The sequence below is a fragment of the Schistocerca piceifrons genome, chromosome X (assembly GCF_021461385.2).
Source record: "Schistocerca piceifrons isolate TAMUIC-IGC-003096 chromosome X, iqSchPice1.1, whole genome shotgun sequence".
Classification (NCBI taxonomy): Eukaryota; Metazoa; Arthropoda; class Insecta; order Orthoptera; family Acrididae; genus Schistocerca; species Schistocerca piceifrons.
In genome coordinates, this window is record NC_060149.1 from 676,451,170 (window position 1) to 676,469,482 (window position 18,313).

Sequence of the window (18,313 nt, forward strand, 5' to 3'; positions counted from 1 at the left end):
TTAAAGTGAACTGTCGGTGTTAAGTAAACTGTAAATTCAGATCCATAGTTGGTTATAATGTAAGAAATTTTTCTGTCTAGTTTAATATTAAATCCACAGAAGTAGTGGCACGCTGATCCACTTTGTTTACATTTGTGATGTTATGTGAACTAGGCCATTGACATAGTGACATCATTATCCTTATCAGTGACGTCGTCAGTGTTACCAGTGACGTCGTCATTCTTATCAATGTGGAACCAGGCCCCTCCTCATCTCCAGCCTATCATTGCACGGTATTGTAAATCCAAGGTGGCTGAAATAATCCAATTATGTAAGCAGAAAGTTTAGAAATCCCTCCCTTTCCCTCTCTCCAAGCAATCACACAGTGCAGATATCCTTAACTCCAGCCAATCACAGTGTGAAAAAATCGAAAATGACGGAAATAGCTCAATTTTGTTAATGAGAAATTAAAAGTCCCTTCCCTTACCATCTCTCCAACCAACCATACCACAGTATTAAAACTCTATGATCATGGAAATAGAGCAGCTGTGTGTGTTATATCCCATGCTTCCTCCTCTTTCCAAGCAGTCAGAGTGTAGTACGTGAACGGTGAGTCAATTTATACTACTCGTATTTCCGGCGTACACTTCCTTACTTGCACTCAATCAGGGCACAATATTAAAAATATCGTCAAATATGCAGTAACAAGCTACATACGTCTCAACTGCAATCAAACTTACTTATTCTTCCCAAAGTACATTTATCTCTGGTGTAAAAATGGTGTCAAAATAGGTTATTTACGTACACATGTGTACTCATGATGTAAGCAATTACAATGACTGCAAGGTCAAAAATGTGCATTGTATATGTAAAATGGAAAAATTGTTCAAATGGCTCTGAGCACTATGGGACTTAACAGCTATGGTCATCAGTCCCCTATAACTTAGAACTACTTAAACCTAACTAACCTAAGGACAGCACACAACACCCAGCCATCACGAGGCAGAGAAAATCCCTGACCCCGCCGGGAATCGAAACCGGGATGTAAAATGGAATACACACATTGCATAGTGTTCCAGCTCCCTCTTCTCATCTCTCCTCCAATTAGAGTCAAGTATTAAAATTCAAGAGCCAATTACGATGTAACTCCATCTGTGCATTTTGTACTCAAAAGAATCCGAATGACCTGAATTATTCATCCGAAAAGTACATCACAGACCTGTCCCTCCTTTCCCCCTAATCAGAGCCTAGTATTACTATTATCACGTAACTCCATCTGCGTTGTTCTTAAAAGTATTTGAAATTATTTTTATCATAAAAAGTATCTGAATTGCCTAAAACTGAAGACATTGTAAATTGTGTTTGCGTTACTAACTTCCAAAAAATCGTTTATGGACTGGCTCACCTGTCGCAATGGCACATTTCATTTAGAGCTATGTATCATTTGCTATGCGATATTGAAAGAAGTACAAACCAAGAAATTAAAAACCAATATTTGCTTGTAGAGTACAAATAACGAATTTGTAATACGTAGTTGTTGAATATGAGTTTCATCTTAAATACTATTCCATAAACCACGTAAACTCAGAAAGGAATAACCTCCTGTTTTGCATCTCAACTGTTTTCTGTTACCAACCGATGGCTCCACTGATAAAAACTGACATAAGTTGATCCTCTGTACCACAAGTTGCTCTCCTTGCCACCAACAAGTGTCTCTATGGAATAAAATCTTTCAGAGTTTGACCTATGAACCGCACTTAGTTTAATACAACAGAACCTTTAATTAATTATTTTCCACGTTTATGTTTTAAAAATATTCTAAAAGTCTGCAGAATACATCGGCAGTGCAAAAAATGCGATGTTTACATTCATTACCTGGGATGTAATTGAGGTTAAGTACAAGAAAGTTCTGTCAGACGTAAATTTCTTATCATACCTCATCTATGATGTCAAAATGTTCTAAAATGCATCAGAAGATATAACGTGTTTATCGAAACAGTATGTAAATAGGTAAAGTGTAATCAATTCGTGCAAAAAAAAGATGATATGTATGTCGATTCTCACAGTGTGTTGATACTAAAATTATTTTCCCCACACATATCCTGTCATGACTGTGAACTCTGAAGTACGTGTCATGGTGGAAGGGGAGAGTGAAGGTAATGTTTCACTAGAAAAATACAGTTGGTAAAATCTGCTGCAGAAATAATTGGTGATCTTGAGCCTAAGTAGAAGGAAAACGTATTAAAGCTCAAATTAATTACTTTACCTTAACTATGATGCCACAATAGATTCTGAAATTCGTTAGAAAATATAGTGATTAGATAGCAACAGAGTTGAAAGACATAAGTGTTCCCAGTCTGACAAAGTGTGCACTGTCATCACATAATGTTTGTTTCTTTCATAAACCAGTTTAGGAGGTGGGAGGGGAGGGGAAGCGAAAACAAAATGTTACAACAAAATATACAATCGATGGCAAGTATTACTAAGTCAAACTGCTGCTACATTTCTGGAAACTATGGCTCACTAAACTGAAACCTGTAATCAACTACACCAACATCTAATAAAAAGGACCACTACACACGTGCACAACAGGAATTTGTTTAGGGAAAGAAGGAAGAAGGTGTTCGAGTTTATGGAGCAATAAGGTGTTTTATTATATCACTTAAACAGTGGAGCGACATGGACTGTTTTTAGACACACTCTCACGAGAGAGATGACCGAAGACAGTACCAGTGATAAATGTGACAGCTTCAAAGGCCATGATAGAGTATACAGCTTGAAAGTAAATAAAATTATTTATCATTTCTGGTGTGATTCCTCACAATCTGCAAGCACAGTGAAGTTTGAAATTAAATATTTCTACATCTAAATGGTCTCTATTTCATAACAGAATGTGCAAGACCTCCACTAAATTTCGAGAAGAAATAAAGTTGTATTATATTTAAGATTTTACATACTTTTCAAGTACAAGGAAACTTCAAATTAAATTTTTTCACACCTACATTATCCATATTACGTATTTAAAAGCACACAACCACAGAAACTGGAGCAAAATTAAATGCGTTATATGTAAGACGACTCACGCATTGCAAGCACAATGAAGCTTGAAATTTAATGTTTCTGACCTGAATTATCTGTATTACTTATTGAAATGCTCATAGATCACTAATTGACGCTAGGGAGGTGTGGAGCTTGGTTGCATAGGGTAGAGATGTTAAGGAACTTGGTTTTACAGGAGCCCGTAATGCTTACAGCTGTGAAGACGCAAGAGAAATCTGGGGCAACGTGATACAGTTTGAGGGGCAATTTAATAGACTTTTGAGAAAAGTTTATACAGTTTCAGTGATAAGCTGATACATTTTCGGGGTTACTGGTAGAATTTGAGGGGTTATGTGATATACTCTGGGGCAATTTGACACAGTTTGAGGGCTAGTCGATATCCTTTGCGGCAAGTTGATACAGTTTGAGGGCCCAGCTGATATACATTGGCGCACGTTCTTACAATCTAAGAGGCAACTTGATACAGTTTGTGGTGTTATATGATTAACTTCCCCGCATGAACCATGAACCTTGCTGTTGGTGGGATGGCTTGCGTGCCTCAGCGATACAGACAGCCCTGTCATAGGAGGAACGACATCAGAGGGGTACCTGTTGAGAGGCCAGACAAACGTGTAGGAACTGAAGAGGGGTAGCAGCCCTTTCAGTAGTTGCAGGGGCAGCAGTCTGGATGACTGACTGATCTCTTCTTCTCATATCAACCAAAATGGCCTTGCTGTGCTGGTACTCCAAATGGCCGAAAGAAAAGGGAAACTACAGCCGCAATTTTTACCGAGGTCATGTAACTCTACTGTATGGTTAACTAATGGTGGCATCCTCTTGGGTAAAATATTCTGTGTATAAAATAGTTCCCCATTTGGATCTCTGGGTAGGGACTACACAGGAGGATGACGCCATCAGGAGAAACACAACTGGCATTCCACAGCTAAGAGCATTGAATGTTAGATCCCTTAACTGGGTAAGTAGGCTGGAAAATTCAAAAGGTGAAACTGATAGGTTGAAGTTATATATGGTTGGAATTAGTGAAGTTCGGTGGCAATAGGAAAAGGACTTCTGGTCAGCTGAACACACGGTTATAAACACAAAATTAAATAAGGGTAATGCAGGAGTAGATTTAATAATGATTAAGAAAATAGGAGTGTGGGTAAGCTACTATGAATAGCACAGTGAACGCATTATCGTAGACGAGATAGACGCAAATCCCATAGCCACAACAGTAGTACAAGTTTATATGCCGACCAGCTCCGAAAATGATAGGGAGATTGAAGAAATGTCTGATGAGACAAAAGAAATTATTCAGATAGTTAAGAGAGACGAAAATTTAATTGAGATGGGGCACTGAAATTCGATAGTAGGAAAAGGACGAGAAGGAAAAATAGTAGTTGAATCTGGACTGGTGGAAGGGAATGAAAGAGAAAACCACCTGGTAGACTGTCACGCAGTGAATAATTTAATCATCGCCAACACTTGGTTTCGGAACCATGAAAGAAGGCTGTAGACGTGGAGGACACCTGGAGACATCAGAAGGTTTCAGACCAATTATATAATAGCAAAACATAGATTTCGGAAACAGATTTTAAATTGTTAGGCATTTACAGTGGCAGATGTGGGGTCTGGTCACAATTTATTGCTTATGAACTGTAGATTCAAACAAAAGAAATGGGATGAGACCGCGATAAGTTGAAAGAACCAGAGAGTTTCAGAAGGAGCATTAGGGAAAAATTGACTAGAAAAGGGGAAAATAATATGGTGGAAGAAAAGCGGATAGGTTTTAGAGATGAAATAGTGAAGGTAGCTGAGGATAAAACAAGTAAAAAGACAAGGCCTAGAGAAATCCTTGGGTGACACGGGAGGCACTGAAATTAAAATATAAAAATGCGGCAAATGAAGAAGGCGAAAGATATATGGGATATATAAGACAGATATATAAGATACATGAGGAAGGTGAAATGCCCTTAGATATCGAGAAGAATACAATCATTCGAATTCCAAAGAAATCTGGTTCTGACAGGTGTGAATATTACCGAACTATCAGTTTAATAAGTCATGACGGCCAAATACTAACACGAATTCTTTACAGAAGAATGGAAAAAGTGGTAGAAGTCGACGTCGGTGAAGATCAGTTCGGATTCTGAAGAAATGTGGGCGCACAAAAGGCAATATTGACCCTACGACGTATCTTAGAAAACAGGTAAAGGAAAGGTAAACCTACGTTTATTGCATTTGAAAACTTAAGAGAAAGCTTTTGACAATGTTGACTAGAATACTCTCTTTGAAGTTATGAAGGTAGCAGGAATAAAATACAGGTAGCGAACGGCTATTTACAACTAGTACATGAACAAGACGACAGTTAAAAGAGTGGGGGGCTATGAAAGGGAGGCAGTGGTTGGGAAGGTTGTGAGACAGGGTTGTAGCCTATCCCAGATGTTATTCACTCTGTACACTGAGCAAGCAGAAGAGGAAACCAAAAACTGACGAAGGTATTGAAATTCAGAGAGAAAAAATTAAAACTCTGAGGTTTGTCAGCGCTATTGCAGTTCTGTCAGAGACAGCAAAAAAAGTGGAAGAGCAGTCGAATTAAATCAGGCGAAGCTAAGGGAATTGCATTCAGAAACGAGACACATAAAGTAGTAGAAGACTTTTGCTTTTTGGACAGTAAAATTACGGATGACGGCCGAAGAAGAGAGGATATAAAATGATAACTTGCAATGGCAAGGAAAGCGTTTCTGAAGAAGGGAAATTTGTTAAGTGTTAGGAAGCCTTTTCTGAAAGTATTTGTATGGAGTTAAGGCGCGTATGGAGGAAACATGGACGACAAGCAGTTCAAACAAGAATTGAAAAGAAATGTGGCTCTACAGAAGAATGCTAAAGATTAGAGTATCACGTAAATAAGGAGGAGGTGCTGAATGGAACTGAGGAGGAAAGAAATTTGTGGCACAAACTGACTAGAAGAAGGGAATCCGAGACATCAAGGGATCATTCACTTTGTACTGGATGAGGGGTGGATGGGTTAAAATCGTACAGAGAGTCTAAGAAAAAGCACACTATGTGGTCAAAAGTATCGGGACATCTGGCTCAAAATAAATTCCAAGTCAATGCTGGAATTCAATATGGTGTTGGCCCACCCCTAGCTTCCACTCTCGCAGGCAAACGTTCAGTCAGGTGGGGGAAGGTTTCTTGGGGAATGGCAGCCCATTCTTCACGGAGTGCTGCACTGAGGAGAGGTATCGATGACGGTCGGTGAGGCCTGCCACGAAGTCGGCGTTCCAAAACATCTCAAGGTGTTCTGTAGGATTCAGATCAGGATTCTGTGCAAGCCACTCCATTACAGGGTTGTCGTGTAACCACTCCGCCACAGGCCGTGTATTATGAACAGGTTCTTGATCGTGTTGAAAGATGCAATCGCCACCCCCGAATTGCTCTTCAACAGTGGGAAGCATGAAGGTGCTTAAAACATCAATGTAGGCCTGTGCTGTGGTAGTGCCAAGTAAAACAACAAGGGGTGAAAGCCCCCTCCATGAAAAACACGACCACACCATAACACCACCACCTCCGAATTTTACTGTTGGTACTACACACGCTGGCATATGACGTTCACCGGGCATTCGCCATACCCACACCCTGTCATCGGATCGCCAAGTTGTGTACCGTGATTCGTCATTCCATACAACGTTTTACCACTGTTCAATCGTGCAATGTTTACGCTTATTACACCGAGCAAGGCGTCGTTTGGCATTTACTGGCGTGATGTGTGGCTTATGAGCAGCCGCTCGATCATGAAGTCCAAGTTTGCTCACCTTCCGCCTAACTGTCATAGTACTTGCAGTGGATCCTAATGCAGTTTGGAATTCCTGTGTGATGGTCTGGATAGATGTCTGCCTATTACACATTACGACCCTCTTCAAGTGTCGGCGGTCTCTGTCACTCAACAGACGAGGTCGGCCTGTACACTTTTGTGCTGTACGTGTTCCTTCACGTTTCGACTTCACCAACACATCGGAAACAGTGGACCTTGGGATATTTAGAATTGTGGAAATCTTGCGTACAGACGTATGATACAAGTGACACCCAATCGTCTGACCACATTCGAAGTCCGCGAGTTCCGCGGAGCGCCCCATTCTGTTCTCTCACGATGTCTAATGACTAGTGATGTTGCTGATATGCAGTACCTAGCAGTAGGTGGCAGCACTATGCACCTAATATGAAAAACGTTGGATTTTGGGGGTGTCCAGATACTTTTGCCCACATGCTGTATAGTAAGCAGATCCAGAAGGATGTAAGTTGCAGTAGTTATTCGGAGATGAAGAGGCTTGCACAGGATAGAGTAGCATGGAAAGCTGCATGAAACCGATTTACGGACTGATGACCACAACAATAACATGATACACTTTGGGGCAAGTTGACACAGTTTGAGAGCTAGTCGGTATACTTGGGGGCAAGTGGATACAGTTTTAAGGCAAGCTGATATACTTTGGGGCCAAGTTGATACAGTTTGAGGGGCAAGTTGATCCTCTTTTGGGACCACTTGATATATTTTAGGGGTATTTGACATAACTGATGGTTAGTGATCAGTGATGGTCAGCGATCAATGAAGATCAGTGATGAATAGGTGTTCTGCATTATGCATTAAGTGTTACCTGTTAGGCATTAGACATTAGGCATTGGCCACTAAGTGTTTACATTAGATATTAGCCATTAGCTGTTAGGCATTATGCATTAGCCATTAGGTTTTGGATGTTAGGTGTTAGTTTTTAGGCATTAGCCAATAGTTGACAGGCATCAGGCAATAGGCGTTAGTTACTAGGCGTTAGCTGTTAGGAAATATCCATTAGGCATTATTCAGATAGTGCTATGTATCAGCCCTCAGATATCATGTATTATTTTTTATGTGTGGGCCAGTAGGCATTGAGCACAACCCTCAGTCCTGGAGGGGTGTGAATCTAGAGGCCCTGGCTTCATGTTCCTGTGAAAGAGCCTTTTATTGCTATGATGCTATCAGTCACCTTTTAGCCTGCTAACGTCATGTGATGTTCTTGACCCTCAACGTGTGACTTTATCCACATGGTGACTAATTTAAAGATTTAGATGGGTGAAATTGTGCTCCGACAAGAGTAAGTGTATCAACTTAGCCCAAGAATATGATAAATATAAATATCAGAAGTTGTATTGTATACTTGTGTTGACTCATCATGGGACAATACGTTATTCGAGCGATAAACAGATTTCCACCGCACACACTATTTGCATGAGGATCTATTTTATTTGAAGCTTCATTGAGCTTGCAGAGTATGTGAAATCTTATATTTTAAAACAACTTTAGGTTTGCTCGAATTCTGGTAAGGATCTTGCATATATTACGATGTGCATTTCAATAAGTAAAACATACATTTTAGATGTGTAAATATTTAATTTGAAGCTTCATTGCACCTGTAAGAGTTGAAATCTTCCATACGACACAATTTAAATTTTTTTCAAATTTTGATAAAGATCTTGCATATACTACGATAAGCATGGAAGCTGTGTGCAGTTAATGAGTAATACAGACCATTTGGGTGCGGAAACGTTATTTAGTTTAAAGATCCATTGATCCTGCAAGTATGGTATACATATCGAACTTGGCGTCGTAACCGAGTGCTACTTAACCTACGGGTTCCTATCAGTGACGCCAATATGCAAGTTGCGAGTAGTTTCATAAGTTTTTATTATAGACGGCTTATATATGGCATATTTAATTTGAAGCTCCATTGTCCTTGCAGTGTGTGAGAAGTCTCACATATAATGCAATTCCTAATTTGCTCAGATTATCTGGGTGATCTTGCATGCATTATGATAAACATGAATTTCACTAATTCATACGGGCAATGCTGAAGGCGACGAAAAAACTAATTTTTAAAACTTTACTGTGCTTATAAAGTGCGACAAACCTCGTTATATATATGATAAAGAATTTTGTTTACGTTACAGATATTGACACTGCCATTGCCTTTGGAGATGTCACAGCTCTCACTGTTACTGTCTTTGGTCGTCTCTGTCACGAGAGTGTTTAAAACCAGTCCATGTCGTTCCACAGTTTAAGCGATACTTTGTAATAGAACACCTCATCGTTTCCTAAAATCGAATACTTTATTCCTTCCTTCCCTAAAAAACCGTGTCATGTGGGGGTGTGTTAATACTTTTGGTGTACATGAATGAAAGTTTTAGTTTAGATTGTCATAGTTTGCTGAAATGTAGCATCAGTTTGTTTTAACAATATTTGCCGCCTGCTGTATATTTTATTGTGTCGCGTTACTTTCGTTCCCCACTTCTAAACTGGTGATGAAAGGAACAAACTTTATATGGCGCCAGTACAAACTCATTGTTGGATTGGAATGTACATTATATTCATGAGTGGTAACCACAGTTCCTGCTGTGTGCCATCGTTTTCACACGCCAGTACTGAAGTATGGTCCAAAGATGATCCACATGGTGTCAAGACTAGTCACCCTTTACGAACAAAAGTGATTTTATGCTTTCAAGACTATTCTATATTACATTTTATTACTGTTTATTGTGATAGCTGTTATGCCCAATATGTTTACAAAGATTATCTTTGAAATAATTACATGCCATGTTATTTGTTTTCTCAGCCTGTTTTCTCTGCAGCCATACATATAGAAATTTTATAGATTAAATACCGTCTTCTGCAACTGTTATGAAAATCTCGTTAAGATCAATCTTTTTGCTTTCCTCAAAAGCATCTTCAGTGATCTCTATAAGAATATGATTTTCTCTTACAATACTCTTAGCTAGGATCATGAACTGTTCACATGCTTTAATTTACTACTATAATCAGTATTAACTCTTATCGTTACTCACTGTTTTTTTTAGCTTGCGTCATTCTTATTATTATTCCGCATGTGTGCGCTAGATGTTACCAACCAAAATTACTTTGAATTCAATAAAGAACTGTATCTACAAGGAGGAGGATTGCCGATGAGATCCACAATTTAAGGAAAGTTAGCAAATATCTTCAAGGACAAAACAGAAGAAGAATTATCCACAAAACAGTAACAGGAAATTGCAATATACCATACTGATGGAGATACGTGGTGACATCCTCTGCTTGGTAGATGAACCATAAAGTAAAATAGAAAAACTACACGCAGGGATAAACACGTTACAAAAATGGTTCAAATGGTTCTAAGCACTATGGGACTTTGGGACTTAACATCTGAGTTCATCAGTCCCCTCGACTTAGAACTACTTAGACCTAACTAACTTAAGGACACCATACACATCCATGCCCGAGGCAGGATTCGAACCTGCGACCGTAGCAGCAGTTCGGTTCAGGACAAAAGCGCCTAGAATCGCTCGGCCACAGCGAACGACTAAACACGTTGCAGAAAACGTAAAGTTTATCTTAGAACAGTACAAGCAGGCCTAATAAACTTCCTAGATATCGCCATCACAAAGAAAAGTAACCAACAGTCAATCGGCATTTACAGGAAAAACACTACAACAGACGCAATGTTACCTGAATCATCTAACGGCCCACAGATCCAAAAAGAATTTCCCCCCAGATATTTGCGCCACAGACCTAACGAAGTACCACTTTACGAACATAACTGTTATAAGAAGTTGGATTAATAATTCATATAGAAAAAAATAACGCAATCTAATATTCCTTACAAAGGAATTCAAGAAGAAAAAGAAAAAATAAAGAAATAAATAAAAACAAAAATAAAGAAACGAAACGCCACGCAAATCCAGTGACCCACAGCACCCACCTCAAAACACCCACTCCACTATCACAACTATTACACAGCAAGTGCACAACACAGAGACTCAACAGACAAGCTGGTACACACTCACATAAGGAAACAAACTGACAAAGAGAATTGGAAACATCCCCAAGAAACAAGGAATAAAAATACCATACCAAAACAATAACTCTAAACAGAAATGTTTGAAGACGGAAGATCACTTTAACATATACCAGAAATTGGCGTTTACTAACTCTGTAATTACCGAAGACCAATAAAACTTTTGAAATAAGGTATAAGGAAGAAAAGCATGGAAATGAGGCACCAGCCAGTCAAAATTTGCAGAACAACTCTGGCAAGAAAACCACCACCCTACCACAGTAGAAAAGGTCATGAGTATAGTCAGTTTCACTAACGAGAAACATCTCCTAAACCTAAAAGAGAACTTCCTAATTCAAAAAGCAGTAACGGAGAAGAAACACATAAAAAATCACCAGACAAACATCAGCAGCCAGACGTTATTTAAACTATTAAAACATGTTCCAGAGAAAGAACAGGCTCCCTAGACACCAAAAAATATCACAAACTAGGCAATAGCCCCACATTAGATCTGCAACCATTGTACCATAGTAAAGCAATAATTTACACACCCAGTAGCTAGAACACGCTAGCTTCCTTTGCTAACACACACACGCGCGCGCGTGCGCACACACACACACACACACACACACACACACACACACACTCACACACACAATTTTAGTGTTATTGAAAGTGTTGTGTGCTATAATCTACAGCGTCTCTCCTGAGAGCCGTCAGGGGATTTTTCTCTACTATTTTGGCAGTTATTTGCAATATCGTTTTTTCAGTCAAAGCTGGAGTCAGCCCACATACTGCTCGGCACATCTTTTCGCGACGCTCAGTATAGACGAAAAGCAGATATTTGTTTCCCGTTAAAAACAAAATGATTTTTAAAGCGGAATTTTACGTTTCCATCCAGTAGAGTGGTCCCAGATTAGTCTAGCTCGATATTAGTATTTTCCATATGGACTAACAGGAGCAGTAAAACGCGAAGACCAACTAGTACGCCAACAGCGACGCCACTGTCCTTGCTCGTACTGTCTGCTACCGGCATGCAGTAGCAGCCCTGCTCAGTTACTGCCGGAATACTGGTTATTCCTCGCGTTAGATAACGATAAAACGAATCTCGCAATGGACTGATTTGGAACCGCTCTAACAAACTGGAACGTGAACTTCCGCTTTATGATTTTTTTTTTTTTTTTTTTTTTGTAATGAGAAACAAACCCGCTCCCTATCCACAATGTGTATCGCATGAAAGACGTGACGGGCAGATTTTATTAGAGCTCACTCCTACTACACGTTGAAAAAACGAATTTGCAAATATCTGCTAAATAGCAGAGAAAATACGCCTGACAACTCTTAGGAGAGACACCCTGCCTGTAGAAGAACAGGCAGAATGACGCAGTCAAGAAAAAGAATGAGTATTGATAAGAATTAATACTATTTACGGTAGTAAAAACGTGAGACTGTTCATGCTTCTAGCAAATAAAATTGTAAAAATACATATTGCTACAGTAACCACTAGAGATGCTTTTGAACAAATGAAACGCGTTTGATCTTAATAAGATCACAGTTGCAAAAGACGGTATTTGACCTATACAGCTTGTAATTTGCAGTAATTGTCATCAATTATACACCAATGGATAAAAACTGCACCACTAAGAAAGAGTAATGTAACATAACGAAACTTAGTAGGCGTGTTTCTATATCTGAAAGATGATGTCTATGCGCACCAGTCGCATAAGAATGACGCTAGTGGCTTTACTATGAGGATGCAATTCACCTTTGCTTTAAGTACGCTCTATAACGGTTGTGAGCGTTATTTAGCTTAGAGATTGAACGTGGTGAGTTGATGTCAGCCAAGAATTCCTTTAAATCGACAAAGACGTCATTATCAACATCTCACTGAGTTTGAAGGACGTCGTGTAGTAGGGCACCGAGAAGTTGGATGTTCCTTCTGTGATACTGCAGATAGACTTGACAGGAATGTAGTCGCTGTACATGACTGTTGACAACGGTAGTCATGGGAAAGTATGGTCGCAAGAAGACTGGGCTCCTGTCGGTCACGTGGCACTACCGAGAGGGACGACCATCGCGTTCGACGTATGGCTCTGGCGCGTTGTACTGAATCTGCGGTAGCAACTGTTGCAGCAGTTAACACCACAGTGACAGAAAAAACTGTTACAAATCGGTTACTCCAAGAACAACTCCCAACCAGACGCCCTGTAACGTGCATCTCACTCATCCCAAACGACCGCCATTTGCGACTTCAATGGTGTCAAGTGAGAGCTCATTGGATGGCAGAGTGGAAGTCTGTTGTGTTTTCTGGTGAAAGATGGTTCTCTTTCAGTGCCAGTGATCGCAGTAAGTCGTGTGTTGGTTAGAAGGTGGCAAGTTGAGCGCCTGCAACCAACCTGTCTGCGTGCTAGATACACTGGACTTACACATGGAGTGCGATTTCGTATGACAGCAGGAGCGTAGTTATTGCACGCATACTGACTGCAAATTTGTACGTCAATCTGGAGATTCGACCTGTTGTCCAGGCATTCATAAACAGCATTCCAGGGAGTCTCTTCCAACAGGATAACGTTCGCCCACATATAGCTGTTGTAACCCAACATACTTTACAGCGTCTCGACACGTCACCTTGGCCTGCTCGATCACCAGATCTGTCTCCATTCGAGCTTATATGAAACATTATTCTATGACAACTTTAGTGTAATCCACAGATAGCATTAACTGTCCCTGTATTGACTGAACACGTGCTACAGGCATGGAATGCCACCCCACAAACTGTCATCCGGCACCTGTACAATACGATGGATACACGTTTGCGTAGCTGCATTCAACAATCTGGTTGTTACACTGGTTATTAATGTACCAGCATTTAACATTTTCAACGGCTTAGCACGGGCTTACATTATACTGTTGCAACATAAACATTACATTTTTTGATGCATTTCGGAATATTTTGACATCATAGATGAATGAAAATAATTTATTTGGTTCTGACAGCGCTTTTTTTTTAACTCAACTAGACCCAAGGTAATTGATATGAACTTTGCACTTTTTGCATTGCCGACATGATTTGCAGACATTTTAGAATATTATGACAACATAGAAGTGGAAAATAATTAATTTAAGCCTGTGTTGTCTTAACCCTCCTTTGCATGGTGGTGCCGTTTGGCAACATAGTGTAAATTTCTGTACAATGTTATGAAGACCACACATGTATGAATAATGTTGTTATGTGCCAACACACATAGTCTGGATGCATCGAGCTAGACTGTGTCTGGCATCACTATGTTGGCAGTAACAGTTCAGAATCGGTAATCTTTGCTGACAGTCGGGTTTACGTCAACACGTGAATGCAGAGGAAAGAGTGTATTATTTCTGCTAATTAGATTACATCTAATAGGATTTTTAAGGTATATGAACTAATTCTTAATTATTATTATTCAATGAAGGAAAATTTAGATTTCTATGCTCAACCTCTTACACAGTATTTTGTGGGTTAGACCTCCCCTCCCCCCTCCCCCATATTTTCTTACCCCGAAATTAGTTTCGTAAAACAGGAAATGCAATAGAGGGTAAACCGAAATGTGGTTCATAGATCGAACTATGAACGTTTTTATCCAATGCAAACACCTGTTGGCGAGATTGAGAACGATTAGTGCTACAGAGAACAAATTTATGTCTCTTTTTAATTGTGGAGCCATCTGTTGGTGAGCGAAAACAACTGAGATGTAAGATGGGTACGATTTTTATTTCGTGTTTTCCAGATTTATCAAATCGTAGTTAAGAAAAAACTTACGTTCGACAACTACATACTCCAGATTCGTTAATTATATTTTACATGCAAATGTTGGTTACTAATAATTTTTAGAGAAATATGTTACATGCTTTTGCATAGTAAATAATATACAGTTTCAAATGAAATTTGCTGATGTGACAGGTGAGCCAGTATAGAAACAATTTTTGGAAGTCAGCAGTACAGTCGTAGTTTGCAATATCTTTGGAAATTTAGGCAATTCAGAAACTTTGGCATGGTTTTTAATAAAAAATATTTCGGACTGTTTTGTGAACAGCCCAGTAGATGCTACACTGTAATATCTATACTAGGCGCTGACTAGGGAGAAAAGAGAGAGGTCTGTGATGTACTTTTTGGATAAATTCTTCAGGTCGTTCGGATACTCTTTAGCACAAAGACCCGATAGGGCTGATTGTCTAGAAGTAGGGTAATGTACTTCGGAAATAGTGTAATATGACACATCATTTAACTACTACACTCTGACCATTGGGAAAGAGGAGGAGGAGCGAGGTATAATACACACAACTAGTCTGTTTCCATCACTTTAGAGTTTTAATACTGCGCTATGATTGGATGGAGACATGTTGAGGGGAGGGAATTTTAATTTCCCATTGACTCAACATGCTATTTCCGTCATTAACGGGAGCTAAGGATTACTGCAGTGTATTATTGGTTGGAGATATGTGGAGAGGAGGGATTTTTAAAATATCCGCTTGCACAATTGTCTACTTCCGCCATCGTGGATTTATAACACTCGTTGGAGATGAGGAGGCGCGTGACTTCCCACTGATAGCGTTGATGAAATCTTTGATAAAAGTGATGACATCACTGATGACCTCACAGAAAAAGATAATGACGTCACTAATTAGGATGATGCATTACTAGGTTAGTGACTTAGTCACAAATAAAAACAAAGTTGAGCACGCTGTCCATATTACTACAACCGTCACCTATAATAAACATACCATCTTCTTCTTCTACACATCATGAATTACGTATTCAGCATGTTTCGTTCTTACTAACTGTCTTTCTCTTTTTATGTCTTCCAATGTCACTTATTCCTGCCAGTTAATAAGCTAAGGACAGTTTGGAAAGTCATTCACTGTCCACTCTTTGTACACTTTTGTACCACTTATTGCAGTATTTGGTTATTCAGCTTTCAGTAGGTTTTTGTGGCAGTGATTCATGTTTTAAGAGTAGCATTTTGTTAGTCTTAGAAATTTGTTTTCTGCACATTACATTTTATAAAAGGTCGTTTTTGTAGCTACCCAGCATCCACTCGTATGAAGAAATTCTGGAAGAGCCGTAGTTATAAAAAACTACGCTCTCGTCTCTTGACTCGTCTTTTTACGTACATTATGAATGATTCAACATATATTTCTGAATCTAGCCAACTTTAAATCAAGATAACATCATAATGAACTATTATTATTACAATATTTATGTTATAATAATGTGTGTGTGAACTAAGACAGTGATGAGAAGGAAAAAAGGAGAAATTCAATGGCGACTCTGGATACACACTGACCTTTGGAGTGCGTACACTCAGTGACAGGGGTCAATGACCTTTGACCTTTACCTTGACTGACGTCACCGCTGGTATCAGTGAGTTAATCTTCCTTACCTTCGAAATCATCAATCAATAAAATCAACAGTCAATCAATCAATAAAATAAATTTCTAAAATCCAACCATCGAAATTGTGTTTTATACCTCGAACCCTTTCCCCCTTCTCCACCTCTCTCCCTCCCAACACCTCCCCCTTATCTCCAACCAATCATAGTGAAGTATTAAAAATGAAAGACGCAATCAGAAAATCTAGGTTGGTGAAACTAGCCCAGTTGCACTAGTGGGAAATTAAAAATCTCTTCTTCCTTCCTCATACATACAATATTTAAAATGATTCCAAGTGAAAAACATGCATTACAGAGGGTGATTATAATTAAAATTAAACATTCAAACCATTTTAGAAATAACACCACTGGTCAGAATGACGTCAAATTGCAACGAAATATGATCGAGAAGGGAAAAATGTATGGCAAAAGAAAATTAAAAAGTTACAATGTGTAGCAACAGATGGCGCTGTAAGCATCATAATTTAATAGTGGTCGACTACAAATGACAAATTAATCATACAAAATGCCTAAGGTGTACGTTTGACGTTAAAAAACTGTACTACTTAGTGTGCATGGGTGTACAGGGGTAATACTTTTGGTTATGTAAACCCATCCACCACGGCAAGGTCATATCACATCGTATGGGAAAAATCGGTTTTTAATTGTCCTGAGGCCAAAAACCCTATATAAAGCATCAATAACATCGATTTTTAATTCTCGTGAGGCAAAAACCATATACAAAGCATCAATGAAAATCAAATCGGGTTATTAATTTCCGAGTGACTGGTGCAAAAAAAATTGGTTCAAATGGCTCTGAGCACTATGGGACTTAACGTCTGAGATCATCAGCCCCTAGAACTTGAAATCGACAAACAGCATGTTCCGCAACTGGTCAAAGTGTTTCTGAGGTAACGATCAGAATGTGTAGGGCAGTGCATGCCTTCAATGCAGGTAAGTTTACAATTGGAACACTGAACACAACATCTTTCAGGTAGCCCCACAGCCAGAAGTCACACGGATTAAGACCTGATGATCAGGACTCGCATTCGGGAGGACGACGGTTCAATCCCGCGTCCGGCCATCCTGATTTAGGTTTTCCGTGATTTCCTTAAATCACTCCAGGCAATGCCGGGATGGGTCCTTTGAAAGGGCACGGCCGACTTCCTTCCCCTTCCGTCCCTAATCCGATGAGACCGATGACCTCGCTGTCTGGTCTCCTCCCCCAAAAACAACCCAGCCTGATGATCGGGACGGCCACACTGTAGAAAATGGCGGCTGACAATTCTGGCGCTTCAGCAGCTGCTTAACTGGATTTGCAATGTGCAGAGGTGTGCCATCTTGCATAAAAATGATCCCGTTCACGCATCCACGTTGTTGGAGAGCTGGAATGATGTGGTTGCACAGAAGACATTCGTAGCGCTTACCAGTGACGGTACAGCAAACAGGACCAGAAGCACCTGTCTCTTCGAAAAAATATAGCCGTATGATAAATGATGCCGTAAACCTGCGCCACACAGTGACCTTTTCAGGAGGAAGTGGTTGTGGTTGATCTGCGTGTGGGTTTTCGTTACCCATATTCAACAGTTCTGTGTATTGACATATCCTGACACATGGAAGTGGGCTTCATCTGTCCGCAAAATCTTCCACAGCCAATCATTGTCCAATTCCATGAGAACAAGAAATTCTAAAGCAAAGGTCAAGCTTGCTGGCAGGTCAACAGGAAGCAGCTCGTTTACATGGGTAATTTTGAATGGATAGCGATGCTACGCTAGTGTCATTCCTAGTCGAGGAAAGGGAAATTTTATCAAAATTCAATGAAGGCGCGGGTGGTCGGCGAAAATCTGGGGCCGCTGGCAGAGTGTGGTAACAGTCGACAGCCAGCGCACTAGGTCAGGTAAACATGGCACTCGCATGTTTTGAGCGCAGCAACAATAAGGCAGAAGACTGCAGCGTTGCTACAAGTTACTGCGATGTACAAGGTAAGGCACTAGGCCAGAGCCAAGAGTGGCGATTTGTAAGTGGCTGACG